The following is a 16,204-nucleotide window of genomic DNA, read 5'->3' as shown; positions in this document are numbered from 1 at the left end:
GATACTCTTCGGAGGGTTGGTGTGGACTTGTTGGGCCAAATGATCTGTTTCCACACTGCAGTAATTCTATGAGAATAGCTCTCCACTATCGTCCAGCTGGTGTGATTTCTCTCATCAGGTTCCAGTCTTATTTATCCAGAAATCACATGACACCACCTGATGAGCAGTGTCATAGTTACAGAGTCATAGAGATGTACAGCATGGAAACAGGCCCTTCGGTCCAACCTGTCCATGCCGACCAGATATCCCAACCCAATCTAGTCCCACCTGCCAGCACCCAGCCCATATCCCTCCAAACCCTTCCTATTCATATACCCATCCAAATGCCTCTTAAATGTTGCAATTCTACCAGCCTCCACCACTTCCTCTGGCAGCTCATTCCATACATACACCACCCTCTGTGTGAAAAAGTTGCCCCTTAGGTCTCTTTTATATCTTTCCCCTCTCACCCTAAACCTATGCCCTCTAGTTATGGACTCCCCCACCCCAGGGAAACGACTTTGCCTATTTACCCTATCCATGCCCCTCATGATTTTGTAAACCTCCGACGTTCCAGGGAAAACAGCCCCAGCCTGTTCAGCCTCTCCCTATAGCTCAAATCCTCCAACCTTGGCAACGTCCTTGTAAATCTTTTCTGAACACTTTCAAGTTTTGCAACATCTTTCAGATAGGAAGGAGACCAGAATTGCATGCAATATTCCAACAGTGGCCTAACCAATGACCTGTACAGCTGCAACATGACCTCCCAATCCCTGTACTCAGTACTCTGACTGATAAAGGAAAGCATACCAAATACCTTCTTCAATATCCTATCCACCTCACTTTCAAGGAGCTATGAACCTTCACTCCAAGGTCTCTTTGTTCAGCAACACTCCCTAGGACCTTAGCTTGTGATTTGAAACAAATCATTGGACTATAGCCTGATGTTGTGTGACTTCTGACTTTGTCCACCCCAGTCCAACACCGACACCTCCACATCTAATTTATCCTACACTGTACTCCTGACACTGAACTAGGTAAAAACAATGACTGCAGATGCTGGAAACCAGAGTCTAGATTAGAATGGTGCTGGAAAAGCACAGCAGTTCAGGCAGCAACCGAGGAGCAGTAAAATTGACGTTTTGGGCAAAAGTCCTTCGTCAGGAATCCTGAACGTCAACAGAAGGCTACCACCCACTTCTAGTGTATATGTGAGACACTGCTATGTCATTGTTGTGAGCTCACTGGATCATTCCTAATTCATTTCCACTTAGCTCATCATCATGTTCACCAGACTGCCTGCATCTCTTGGTCACGTTGCTCAATACTCCTCTTCCCTTCACTGCCTCACTTGTGCCGAGTGGTAAGTAGTGGGAAAGCAGGGCTACAAGCAGGAAGGGGTAAGGATCAGGAGTGAGAGGCAGCAAGTGAAACAACCAGGTCAAATCGTAATCCCAATGTGAAAATTGCAATTCTTTTACCAAAATACAAGGCTGTCAGAGTGGGATCGCACACCATTTAATACTCTGCACATTAAAGAAATCTTGGCAGAATACATATCATTGGTGACTTATTTCCACATAAGGTTGTGATAGTCAAATCACTGAATATGTTAATGAAATAGATAGATGCTAGAAGCAGGAGAAAGTGAGGACTGCAGGTGCTGGAGATCAAAGTCAAGAGTGTAATGCTGGAAAAGCACAGCAGGTCAGGCAGCATCAGAGGAGGCGAATCGACATTTCAGGCAAAAGCCCTTCATCAAGCTGTATGGGGAGGAAGCAGGAGTTCGGCATTGAAATAGGGAATCAGTCACGATCATACCAAATGCCACAGCAGATTTTGCAATAAATGCCAAAATTCCATTTGCCCTCTTTATTACCTGCATACTAATTTTCTGCAATTCATGCACAAGGACACTCAGATCCGTCCAAAGCACTCTGAAGTTTTTTATTTTGATAATAAGTTACCTTTTTATTACTTCAACTAAAATGGAAAACCTCAATTATCAACGTTTAACTTTGGCCCATTCACATAACCTAACCATATCCATTTGTGAGTTGAAATTAAGAAACAAATTTATCTACAATCTATTACAGTGTCATCTGCAGAGCTGGCTATAGTACTTTCTAGCCCTGAATCCAAATCATAAACATAGATTGTCAATAGTTGGGGCACCCAGGGTTACTCTACTAGTTCCATCTTGCCAATCAGAGAAAGACCCATTTATCTTGTCTAGATGAACTTTACGGGGAGCGGTACAGTGATGCTGAGAACCAGCTGTGGGGTCATGGGCTTGAATCCCAGCATAAATATGAAATTTGAAATCAATAAAAAAAACTGAAATTCAAACAATCTAGTCTAAAAGACAAGAAAGATAAGGTATACAGTACATGCATTTGGAAAGACAGATTTGATTCGGAATAATCAGCATGGCTTTGTGTTGGGAGATCATGCCTCATAAATTTGTTCTTTGTGACCAAGAAGGTTGATGAGGGTAGGGCAGTTGATGTAGTCTATATGGATTTCAGTCAGGCCTTTGATAAGGTTCTACATCATAGGTTGCACTGAAGGTTAGATCGCATGGAATCCAGGGGGAATTAGCAAATTGGATACACAACTGGCTTGATGGTCTGAAGCAGAGGGTATTAGTAGAAGGATGCTTGTCGAACTGGAGGCCTGTGACTATGGAGTGCCTCAGGGGTCGGTGCTGGGCCCATTACTGTTTGTTATCTACATCAGTGATTTGGATGAGAATATACCCCAAGGCATGATTAGTAAACTTGCAGATGACAGTAAAATAGGCAGTATCATGGAGAGTGAGGAATGTTATCAAAAATTGCAGCAGGATTTTGATCCTCTGGGGAAGTGGGTCAAGAAATGGCAAATGGAGTTTAATTTAGATAAGTGTGAGGTCTTGCATTTTGTAAAGTCAAATCAAGGCAGGAGTTTCATGATGAATGGTAGGGCCTTAAGGAGTGTGGGAGAACAGAGGGATCTTGGGGTTCAGGTGCATGGTTCTCTGAAAGTGGAGTCACAGGTAGACAGGGCAGTGAAAAAGACTTTTGGCACACTAGCCTTCATCAGTCAGGGCATTGAGTATAGAAGTTGGGAAGTTATGTTGCAGTTATACAGGACATTGGTGAGACTGCATGTGGAGTATTGTGTTCAGTTTTGGTCACCTTGCTATAAGAAGGATGCTATTAAACTGGAAAGAGTGCAGAAAAAATTTACAAGGAGGTTACTGGGAATCAATGACCTGAGTTATAGGGAGAGGTTGGACAAGCCCTAGGACTTTTTTCTTTTGAGCGTAGGAGACTGAGGGGGTACCCCATAGAGGTATATAAGACATGAGAGGCATGGATCGAGTGAACCACTCAGTCTTTTGCCCAGGGTTGGGGAATTGAGGACTGGAGGGCACCAGTTTAAGGTTAGAGGGGAAAGAATTAAAGGGAACCTGAGGGGCAATTATATTATACAGGGTAGTACGCACATGGAATGAGTTGCCAGCAGAAGTGGTTGAGGCGGCTATCTTAATAACATTTAAAAGGCATTTGGACAAATGCATGGAGAGGAAAAGACTAGAAGGATATGGGCCAAGTGCAGGGAAATGGGGTAAGTGTGGACGGACATTTTGGTCAGCATGGACCAGTTTGGGCCAAAGGGCCTGTCTCCGTGTGTAGGACTCTATGACTCTCAGTCTACTTTCCCATTCGATCATGGCGGATATGTTTCCAGATCGCATTCTCCTGTCTTCGCTCCATAATCCTTGATCCCCTTACCAATCAAGGTCCTATTTCTATCTTAAGTACATTCAATGACTTGGCCTCCACAGCCCTCTGCAGCAACAAGTGCCACAGACTCCCATCCTCTGGCTGAAGAAATTCATCCTCATCTCAGTTCAAAAGGGTCATCTATTTACTGTTGAGCTGTGCCCTTAAGTCCTAGTCTCTACATCTAATCTTCTCCACATCCACTCTATCTAGGCCTCACAGTATTCTGTAAGTTTCAGACAGATCCCCCCTCAACCTTCTAAAATCCATCAAGCACAGACCCAGAGTCCTCAACCACTCCTTATATGACAAACCCTTCACCACTGGAATTATTCTTGTAACCTTCCTCTGGATACCCTCCAAGACCAGCACATCCATCCTTAGATACGGGACCCAAAACTGCTCACAACATTCCAACTGTGGTCTGACCAGAGCATTATACAGCCTCAGCAGTACATCTCTGCTCTTGCATTCTAGACCTCTTGAAATGAATGCTAACGTTGCATTTGTCCTCCTAACTGCCAACTAAACCTCCAAGTTTTCAGGCAATATAAAGATAGGTAGAGGGACATGTAGCATTCAAGAGGCAGGGAGGCTGCAGAAGGATTTGGACAGGTTAGGAGAGTGGGCAAGAAGTGACAGATGGAGTATAATGTGGGAAAGTGTAAGGCACTTTGGTAGGAAGAATAGAAGCATGGACTATTTTCTAAATGGGGAGAAAATTCAGAATTCTGAAGTGCAAAGGGACTTGGGAGTTCTCGTCCAGGATCCTCTCACGATAAACTTGCAGGTTGAGTCAGTAGTTAGGAAAGCAAATGCAATGATGGTGTTGATTTTGAGAGGACTTGAATATAAAAGCAGGGATGTACATCTGAGGCTCTATAAGGCTCTGGTCAGGCCACATTTAGAGTATTATGTGCAGTTTTGAGGCCCATATCTCAGGAAGGATGCACTGGCCTTGGAGCATGTTCAGAGGAGGTTCACGAGAATGGTCCCCGGAATGAAAAGCTTAACATATGAGGAACGTTTGAGGACTCTAGGTTTATACTCTATGGAGTTTAGAAGGATGGGGGGTGGGGCGCGATCTAATTGAAACATACGGAATACTGAAAGGTCTGGGCAGAGTAGGTGTTGGAAAGATGTTTCCATTGGCAGGAGAGACTAGGACCCGAGGGCACAGCCTTAGAGTAAAGGGAACATCTTTTAGAGAGGAGAGAAGGAGAAACTTCTTCAGCCAGAGAGTGGGGAATCTATGGAGTTCACTGCCACAGAAGGCTATGGAGGCCAGGTCATTGAGTATGTTTAAGACTGAGATTGTTAGGTTTGTAACTATCAAAGGGATCAAGGGTTATGGGGAGAAATTGGGAGAATGGGGTTGAGAAATGTATCAAGCCATGATTGAATGGTGGAACAGACACGATTGGCAGAATGGCCTCATTTCTGCTTATATGTGTTATGGTCTTATGTAAATTTTGAGAATCATGAACTAGGACTGCAAATTCCCTTTGTCCTTCAGATTTCCAAAGCCTTTCTCCATTTAGAAAATAGTTTATGCCTCTCTTCTTTCTACTTAGGTGTATAATCTCACACTTTCCCACAATGTATTCCATCTACCACTTCTTTACCCATTCTCCTAGCCTGTCTAAGTCCTTCTGCAGCTCCTCCAATGTCCTCAACACTACCTGACCCTCCACTTATCCTTGCATCATCTGCAAACTTAACAACAATGCTCTCAGTTCTTTGTCCAGATTGTTACTGTATAAATAGTTGTGGTCCCAACATGGACCCCTATGGAACTCCGCTCGTCACTGGCTGCCATCCTGAAAAAGATCCCTTTATCTGCCAATCAGCCAATCCTCCATTCATCCCAATACCTTGCTCCTAACAGCAGAGTATGATTGAAAGGTTTAAACATATTGTGAAGAAGACATAAGAAATAGGAACAGGAGAACATTATTCAGCCCTTCAAGGCCTCTCTGCTATCCAACAGAATCACAGCTGATCCAACATTTCTCACAGGCACATACTTGTGTCTTCACTACAACACTTGACTCCTCTACTGTTGAAGAACGTATCTCAGCCTTAACTATACATAAGGAAAAGGAGGCTGCACACAAATAAAGATATGTCGAGTGACCGCATATCATGTGGAAAAATGTGAACTTGTTCACTTTGGCAGGAAGAATTAAAAACAAACAGCATTACTGAAACAGAGAATGCCTATGGAAATCCAAAATGCAGAGGGATTTTGGTGTTCTGGTGCACAAATCATAAAAAGTTAGGACGTAGGCCCAGCACATAATGAAGGCGGCTCTGGGACCTTATCCTTTATTACAGATGCAATTGAACATGAAAGTAAGTTTGTTATGCTTCATTCACAGGGCATTGGAGACAACATATCTCAAATACCTGTACTGTGTGCAGTTTCACTCTCCTTATTTACAGAAGGATGAAAATGCATTGGAAATGGTTCAAAGGAGGTTTACTGGATCAATACCTGAAATGAGTGGGTTCTCTTAGGACAGACGGAGCTTGCTTACACCGAATTTCAGAAGAGTGAGAGTTGACTTGATTGAACTGTATAACTTCCTGAATAGATCTAACAAAGTGAACGTGGAATAATGTTTCCTCTTGTGGATTGGTTCAGAACTAGAGAAGGCACAGTTGGGGCTTGCCTTTTCCGGACAGAAATAGGTGTCTTTTTTTCTCTCAGTAGGATGAGAGAGTTTGGAACTTTCTGCTTCACAATGTGGCAGGATCACTAATTATTTTTAAGGCAGAGGTGGATAGATTCCCATTATGGAAAGGAATAAGAGATTATCAAAATAGATTTGGAATTCAAAACACAAGTGGATCACCAACATCTTACTGAATGATGGAGCAAACTGAATTCTATTGCATATGACAATGTGTTGGAAACTATTTCACTGAAAACAGCCCCAATATAGTAATGGAAATGAGATTATAAGAACAATTTTCACACCAGCTGTTTACTATACCAAACTATTTCTGAGGCAAAAATAATTGCATTGGGGATTAGCTGGAGATTAATTGGAGATGAAAGCAAGAGAGTGCAAACTCATACTTTTGTGAGAGAAAACGAGAAAGCACAAGCTATTGTATATCAATTTCAGACCTAATATTCCTCATAATATTGTTAAATCAATACGGCATCATTTGCACTCAACTGTCAAAATAAGCACAGAAACGTGTTACATTTGATCAGCTATTTTCATGACCCTGCAATGCAGATTCTGAGCTGTGTGCTGGATTCTAAGTAGTATCTCCCTCACACACACAGTCACAATCGTAGAGCTTACATCAAACTGCACATTAACAAGACAGCTAAATGATAAACACACAGTAAGTAGTGGCAGTGGTAGTTGCAACATGAATAATTATGCAGTGCGTGTTGCTTCTGAAATGGGACTGAAAATTCAAATGAGTCAACAAGCAGCAAAACACTTAAGAGCAAAGCATGTTCTGGTGAAAGGTCACTGACATGAAAACTTAATTGTGTTTCTCTCTCCACAGACATTGCCAGAGCTGGTGAGTATTTCCAGCATTTCCTATCTTGATAACATTTTAAATATTAAATACCCATCTCTCACATTATTACTTCCCAACCTGCAAATTTTGGCTGACCCTTCTTCCTCATGGTCCAATCCCTAGCCCTGTACTTGAAGTCATTAAACCCCTGTCGAGAGTGTGGTGCTGGAAAAGCACAGCCGGTCAGGTAGCATCCAAGGAGCAGGAGAATTCACGTTTCAATCATAAGCTGTTCATCAGGAAGTGTCATTAAACTCCTGCTGAGTTCTACTGACATCAGGCTCTATGTCATTCTTTCTAATTATACCCAAACAGCGACAGCCATCAGGCTCTGCTAGACTATGAGAACCATCAAAGCCAATAACATCCTAAATCCGCCATCACCTGACAAACGTACATGCCAACTTACTAAAATACATCAACAAACTGACAATTGAAGATACTGACCTGGTGGAATAATCTCCAGACGCAGAGACTTAGGTAATGCTCTGTGGACCCAAGAGATGGCAGATGGTGGAATCTGAATTATAATCTGAGTTTAATGATGACCACAAAACCATTGTGAATTGTCAGGAAAAAAGAAACTGCTGCCCTTACCTTGTCTGACCTACAGGTGACACCTGAGCCACAGTAATGTTGACTCTGGGCAATCAGGGATAGGTGATAAATGCTGGCCTGGCCAGGGATGCCCTCATCCTGTGAATGCACTTTAAAACAGCTGGATTCTCAGGTTGGTATAGTTCAGCACTGCATCAGAGAATACAATGGAGCTGAACCATCTGAGAAGATTGAACTAAAACAAAAATCAAAATCAGTAATGTGAACAAAATGGTCAACAACTGGTGAAAGATCATGACTTTGATAGCAGCTTCAAAACGTTGGGTAATATTCAGAGGACGTTGTTTTATCAAGATTGGTGAAATTAACTAGCTTCTGCAAGCTTTCAGTGGAAAGCACCATGGGTAAGCCCCCAGAGGTGACCTTACTGAAACATTCAAAATTCTTAGGGGACTTGACAGGGTAGACAAGGAGAGATTGTTTCCCTCAACAAAAAAGGAAGAACTGCAGGTACTGGAAATCCAAAACAAAAACATAAATTGCTGAAACAAAACTCAGGAGGTTTGGCAGCATCTGTGGAGAGTGAATATTTAAGATCCATTGACACTTCCTCAGCGTGCCTCCCTTGCGGGAGAGTCTAACACCAGTGGGCATAATCGGAGGAGGAATTTCTTCTCGGTGGAGGAGGGGGTGGGTGGGGGTGGGGTGGGGGGGCGTGGGGGGGTGGGAGGGATTCTGTGGAATTCTTTACCACAGGGAGTAATCGAGACTGGGTAATTAAGTATTTCAAGGCTGAGATGGACAGATCTGTGATCAACGAGGTAAAAACAATGACTGCAGATGCTGGAAACCAGATTCTGGATTAGTGGTGCTGGAAGAGCAAAGCAGTTCAGGCAGCATCCAAGGAGCTTCGAAATCGACGTTTCGGGCAAAAGCCCTTCATCAGGAATAAAGGCAGTGAGCCTGAAGCATGGAGAGATAAGCTAGAGGAGGGTGGGGGTGGGGAGAAAGTAGCATAGAGGACAATGGGTGAGTGGGGGAGGGGATGAAGGTGATAGGTCAAGGAGGAGAGGGTGTTTTTTTTGGGAGCATGGACCTGACCAGGTAGTCGCGGAGGGAACAGTCATTTCCGCCCCTCCAAAAAGACCCCACTACCAGGGATATATTTCCCTCCCCACCCCTTTCCGCCTTCCGCAAAGACCATTCCCTCCGCGACTACCTGGTCAGGTCCACGCCCCCCAAACAACCCACCCTCCAAATCTGGCACTTTCCCCTGCCACCGCAGGAACTGTAAAATCTGCACCCACACCTCCTCCCTCACCTCTATCCAAGGCCCTAAAGGAGCCTTCCACATCCATCAAAGTTTTACTTGCACATCCACTAATATAATTTATTGTATCCGTTGCTCCCAATGTGGTCTCCTCTCCTGATGAAGGGCTTTTGCCCGAAACATCAATTTCGCTGCTCGTTGGATGCTGCCTGAACTGCTGTGCTCTTCCAGCACCACTAATCCAGTATTTGGTTTTCAGCATCTGCAGTCATTGTTTTTACCTTACTTTCTCCCCACCCCCACCCTCCTCTAGCTTATCTCTCCACGCTTCAGGCTCACTGCCTTTATTCCTGATGAAGGGCTTTTGCCCGAAATGTCAATTTCGAAGCTACTTGGATGCTGCCTGAACTGCTGTGCTCTTCCAGCACCACTAATCCAGATCTGTGATCAGTAAGGGCATCAAGGGTTAGGTGGAAAATACAAGGAAATGAAGCGGAGGGTGTGGGAAATCATGTCTCACAAACTTGATTGAGTTTTTTGATGAAGTAACAAAGAGGATTGATGAGGGCAGAGCAGTAGATGTGATCTATGTGGACTTCAGTAAGGTATTCGACAAGGTTCCTCATGGAAGATGGTTAGCAAAGTTAGATCACATGAAATACAGAGAATCTACCCATTTGGATACAGAACTGGCTCAAGGGTAGAAGACAGAGGGTGGTGGTGGAGGGTTGTTTTTCAGACTGGAGGCCTGTGACCAGTGGAGTTCCACAAGGATCGGTGCTGGGTCCACTACTTTCTGTCATTTATATAAATGATTTGGATGTGAGCATAAGAGGTACAGTTAGTAAGTTTGCAGATGACACCAAAATTGGAGGTGTAGTGGACAGCGAAGAAGGTTATGTCAGATTTACAATGGGATCTCGATCAGATGGGCCAATGGGCTGAGGAGTGGCAGATGGAGTTGAATTCAGATAAATGCGAGGTGCTGCATTTTGGGAAAGCAAATCTTAGCAGGACTTATACACAGGTGAGTTGCTGAACAAAGAGACCTTGGAGTGCAGGTTCAGAGCTCTGTGAAAGTAGTCACAATTAGATAGGATAGAAAGAAGGCGTTTGGTATGCTTTCCTTTATTGGTTAGAGTATTGAGCACAGGAGTTGGGAGGTCATGTCGCAGCTGTCCAGGACATTGGTTAGGCCACTTTTGGAATATTGCGTGCAATTCTAGTCTCCTTCCTATCGGAAGAATGTTGTGAAATCATGTCTCACAAACCTGATTGAGTTTTTTTGAAGAAGCAACAAAGAGGATTGATGAGGGCAGAGCAGTAGATGTAATCTATATGGACTTCAGAAAGGCGTTCAACAAGGTTCCCCATGGGAGACTGATTAGCAAGGTTAGATCTCACGGAATACAGGGAGAACTAGCCATTTGGATACAAAACTGGCTCAAAGGAAGAAGACAGAGGGTGGTGGTGGAGGCTTTTTTTTGGACGAGAGGCCTGTGACCAGTGGCGTGCCACAAGGATCGGTGCTGGGTCCTCTACTTTTTGTCATTTACATAAATGATTTGGATGCGAGCAGAAGAGGTACAGTTAGTAAGTTTGCAGATGACACCAAAATTGGAGGTATAGTGGACAGCGAAGGAGGTTATCTCAGATTACAACAGGATCTTGACCAGATGGGCCAATGGGCTGAGAAGTGCAGATGGAGTCTAATTCAGAAAAATGCGAGGTGTTGCATTTGGGAAAGCAAATCTTAGCAGGACTTATACACTTAATGGTAAGGTCCTAGGGAGTATTGCTGAACAAAGAGACCTTGGAGTGCAGGTTCATAGGTCCTTGAAAGTGGAGTCGCAGGTAGATAGGACAGTGAAGTAGGCGTTTGGTATGCTTTCCTTTATTGGTCAGAGTATTGAGGACAGGAGTTGGGAGGTCATGTTGCGACTGTACAGGACATTGGTTAGGCCACTGTTGGAATATTGCGTGCGATTCTGGTCTCCTTCCTATCGGTAAGATATTGTGAAACTTGAAAAGGTTCAGGAAAGACTTACATGGATGTTGCCAGGGTTGGAGGATTTGAGCTATAGGGAGAGACTGAACAGGCTGTGGCTGTTTTCCCTGGAGTTTCGGAGGCTGAGGAGTGACCTTATAGAGGTTTACAAAATTATGAGGGGCATGGATAGGGTGAATAGACAAAATCTTTTCCCTAGGGTGGGGGAATCCAGAACTAGAGGGCATAGGTTTAGGGTGAGAGGGCAAAGATATAAAAGAGACCAAAGGGGCAACCTTTTCCACACAGAGGGTGGTACTTATAAGGAATGAGCTGCCAGAGGAAGTGGTGGAGGCTGGTAGAATTGCAACATTTAAGAGGCATTTGGATGGGTACATGAATAGGAAGGGTTTGGAGGGATATGGGCCGGGTGCTGGCAGGTGGGACTAGATTGGGTTGGGATATTTGGTCGGCATGGACAGGTTGGACTGAAGGGTCTGTTTCCATGCTGTACATCTCTATGACTCTATGACTATATGAAATGCCAGGTGCTGCATTTTGGAAAAGCAAGTCAGAGCAGGACTTATACACTTGATGGTAAGGTCATGGTGAACAAAGAGACATTGGAGTGCTGATTCATAGTTCCTTGAAAGAAGATTCGCAGATAAATAGGATAGTGAAGGCAGTGTTTGGTATGCTTTCTTGATTGGTCAGAGCATTGATTAGAGGAGTTGGGAGGTCATGTTGCAGCTGTAAAGCACATTGGTCTGGCCACTTTTGAAATATTGTTTGCAATTCTGGTCTCCTTCCTATCAGAAGGATGTTGTGAAACTTGAGAGGGTTCAGAAAGTATCTACAAGCATGTTGCCAAGGTTGGAGGGTTTGAGCTATACAGAGAATCTGAATAGGCTGGGGCTGATTTCCCTGGAGCGTCGGAGGCTGAGGGGTGACCTTCTCGAGTTTATAAAATCATGAGGAGCATGGATAGGATAAATAGACAAGGCCTTTTTCCTGGGGTGGGGGAGTCCAGAACTAGAGGGCATAGGGTGAGAGGGGAAAGATATAAAAGAGACCTGAGGGGCAATGTTTTAATGCAGAGGGTGGTATGGGTATGGAATGAGCTGCCAGTGGAAATGATGGAGGCTGGTACAATTACAACATTTAAAAGGCATCTGGATGGGTATGTGAATAGGAAGGGTTTAGAGGGATATGGGCCAAGTGCTAGCAAAAGAGACTAGATTAAGTTAGGTAATCTGGTCGGCATGGACGAGTTGGACCAAAGGGTCAGTTTCCATGCTGTATATCACTAAAAATCTCTGATTCTGTGATTATCTGATCAGCCAACTCACTGAATGGAAAAGCAGATTTGATGACCTGAATGGCCTATATCTGCTTCTAGGTCTTGATCCTGCCAGCTCACACTTTGGTAACATGGTACAAGTGGCAGAAAGGCTTCAGTGCACACAGAGATATCTGACTGCAGTCAGGTGGCAACAGGAAAGCTTCAATAGGGATTAGGCTATCTCATAGATTAAAATACACAGTGGTAACAGTCTTATCTTAGATTCATTCCAGAGCTTGAACACGTAATGCAAGTTGAGACTGAAGTGCAGTAATGAGGAACTGTCGCCTTTTGGAGGCAGTGTTAATGCTGAGCATCGCTCGACCATTAAGGAAAGTGTGAAAAGATTAACAACAGCAATTAAAGAGCAGCAGGATGTTTCCTGAAGTCCTGACCAACTTCTCTCAACCAAAAACACTTCAAAAATAATCCCTTGGCAATGAAGCTATAGGCACATTCTGAGAACAATAAGGAGATATATAAATTCAAGTTCTTTCTTCCATCTGTGTTTTATTATGGAAAAACACAAGAACCACAAAGCTAGTTCCAAACACCAGTGTAAGTGCCAGAGTCTTATTAACAATATCTCTTTTGTCCAAGATACCAGTGAGGTCTGGAGCAAACTGAGCATCAGTGAACACATTATTGCTAGGTAAGTGCTGTTTGATAGCACTGTCGAAGTCAACATTCATCCTTTCCAGTGGTGAGGTGAGAGTGACAGCCCTTAACATCAAGACTGCATTGAATGTGGCATCAAAGAGCCCTGGCAAAACTAGAATTAATGGGTGCCAGGGGGAAAACTCTCTAGTGGTTGAAGTCGTAACTGACACATCGGGAGATGGTTGTGCTTGTTGGATGTCAGTCATCTCAGCTCCAGGACATCTCTGCAGGAGTCCCTCAGGGTAGTGTCCTAGGCCCAACAATCTTCAGCTGCTTCATCAATGACTTTCCCTCCATCATAAGGTCAGAAGTGTGTTTGCTGATGACCGCACAGCGTTCAGCACCATTCGCAACTCCTCAGACACTGAAGGTTTATCTGTCCAAATACTGCAAGACCTTGACAATATCCAGGTTTGGGACTGAAAAGTGGCAAGTAATGTTTTAATTACCTAAATGTCACCATTGACCATCCTCATGTTCAAATGCAACAAGATCTAGACAATAAAAATCAAAAGAATCGAATCGAATATAATCGGATGCTATAAATCAGGAGCAAAAACTGAAGCTGCTGGAAAAGCTCAGCAGGTCTATGGCAGCATGTGTAAAGAGAAATAAGAGTTAATGTTTTGGGTCCCGTGACCCTTTGTTTTGAGGAACCCAAAATGTTAACTAAGATTTCTTTTCACAGATCCTGCCAGACATACTGAGCTTTTCAAATAACTTCTGTTTTTGGTCAATTTTTGTTCCCTTCAGCTTCGTTGATGTAGGTGGAGGTGTGCCCCCTCCTTTCTTCCTGAAATCAACCATCAGTTCTTTAATTTTGCTGACATCGAGGACAGAGATGGTTATCATCTCACCATGACACCAAGCACCCTATCTCCTTCCAGTATTCTGATTCATCATTGTTTGATATCCGGCCTATCACAGTCATGTCATCAGCTGTCATTCGGAATATGGTTACACAGTTCTGGGCGTAGGAGGAGAATAGTAGGGGTCCGAGTACACAAGCTTGTAGGATGCCAGTGTTGAGGATTATTGTGGAGGAGGTGCAGTTGTCTAGATTCATTGATTGTGGTCAGGGGGGTCAGGAAGCTGAGGATCCAGTTGCAGAGGGTGGAGTCAAGACCGAGATCTCAGAGTTTTGGAGATCAGTCTGGACGGGATCATAGTGTTGAAGGCGAAACTGTAGTTGATAAGCAGGAGCCTGACGCAGGTATCTTCATAATCCAGATGTCGCAGGAATGAGTGCAGGGCTAAGGAAATGGTGTCCACTGTGGACCTGTTTTATCAGATCGCGGCTGGCTGGGAGGCTAGAGTTGATGTGGGCTCCTGACTCCCCAAAGTCTGTCCACTATCAACAAGGCACAAGTCAGGAGTGTGATGGAATCCTCCCCACTTGCCCGGATGGGTGCAGCTCCAACAACATTCAAGAAGCTTGACACCATCCAGGACAAAGCAGCTACTTGATTGGTACCACATCCACAAACACCCACTCCCTCCACCACCGACCCTCAGTAGCAGCAGTGTGCACTATCTAGAAGGTTCACTTCAGAAAGTCACCAAAGATCTTCCGACCGCACCTTCCAAACCCATGACCACTTCCATCTAGAAGGACAAAAGCAGTAGATACATGGGAACACCATCTCCTGCAAGTTCCCCTTCAAGCCCCTCACCATCCTGACTTGGATATATCTCCATTCCTTCACTGTCACTAGGTCAGAATCCTTGAATTCCCTCCCTCAGGGCATTGTGGGTCAACCCACAGCAGGTGGACTGCAGCAGTTCAAGAAGGCAGCTAACCCCCACCTTCTCAAGGGGCAACTCAGGACGGACAATAAATGCTGGCCCAGCCAGCAATGCCCACATTACAAAACAGAATAAAAATAACATTTTATTGATAATTAAAAATTGACTGATGGAGTTGGTAATGAGCTAGATTTTTCTTGTAGATAGATATACCTGGGAAATGTCCCACTTTATCAGTTAGACAATGTTTTTAGTTGTAGCTGGACCGGAACATCTTGGCATGGGGTGTGGCCTGTTTCTTTCACCATTTCTCGGCATCATGCAATGTAAGTCAAACAGTGTAAAGATTGGACCAAAAAAAACCCAAAGAACTACAATTGCTGGAAATCTGAAACAAAAACAGAAATGGCTGGAAAATCTCAGCGGGTCTGGCAACATCTGTGAGGAGGAAGGGTCACTGGAAATGTTAACTCTGCTTTCTCTCCACAGATGCTGCCAGACCTGCTGAGATTTTCCAGCCATTTCTATTTTTGTTCCAGATTTCCAGCATCTGCAGTTCTTTGGGTTTTTCTTTTGGTCCAGTCTTTACACTGTTAGACTCATGTTGCATAATACCAAAAAATGACAAAAGAATGTGGATTGTGGGAAGAACAGTTCTGAAGATGGATCACTGGAAATATTAGCGCTGTTTTGTCTCCACAAATGCTGCCAGACCTGAGTGTTTTCAGCAATTTCTTAAGATTTTTGGGTCTAAAGTTTGGTATCTGTGTTCGCAGGGTCTCCATGAGGAGACTAGGATGGAATATCCACTCAATGCTTCTGGCTGGGGGTGGTTGAAAATTCTCCAGCCTTAGGATTTGCACTGATATTCCAAGTCCCCATCATTGAGGATGGGGATGTTTGTGTAGTCTTCTCCTTCCCTGAATTTCCAGTCTTCCATCACTAATGGAAAGACTATAGAGATTCAATTTCATCCTCAGTCTACACTGTTATACTAGTTAGCATGTGCTGTAGCTTCATGAGAATTGACAATGCAATTGCTTGTTGGTCTGATGCTGCTCTTGGCAAACCCTCCTGCATTCTTCATTGAACCAAGTTTGCAAGCTTGGCTTGATGATGATAAAGTGGGAGATTTGCCAAGCTGTGAAGTTACTGATTGTATTTGAATACAATTCTGCTGCTGCTAATAGCCCAGAGCACCTTACGCATATCCAGTCTTGAACTGCTAGGTCTGTCAAAATCTATCCCATTAGGACAGTGTGGTAGTACCTCACAACAAAATTATGATCGGCAATACATGCTGGCCTTGCATTCCCAAAATGATAAATTTTCTTTACAACCTT

General features: G+C 43.9%; 1 protein-coding gene across 1 annotated transcript in view; it reads right to left on the bottom strand.

The window, feature by feature from the left end:
* Positions 1-16,204, bottom strand: part of brf1b (BRF1 general transcription factor IIIB subunit b) — a 482,080-nt gene that overhangs the window by 195,126 nt on the left and 270,750 nt on the right. The gene's annotated exons all lie outside the window — the stretch shown is intronic.

This window comes from Chiloscyllium punctatum, chromosome 4, assembly GCF_047496795.1.
Source record: "Chiloscyllium punctatum isolate Juve2018m chromosome 4, sChiPun1.3, whole genome shotgun sequence".
NCBI classification, from domain to species: Eukaryota; Metazoa; Chordata; class Chondrichthyes; order Orectolobiformes; family Hemiscylliidae; genus Chiloscyllium; species Chiloscyllium punctatum.
Note: the sequence above shows the minus strand (reverse complement) of the source record. Positions and strands in the feature narration are given on the sequence as shown.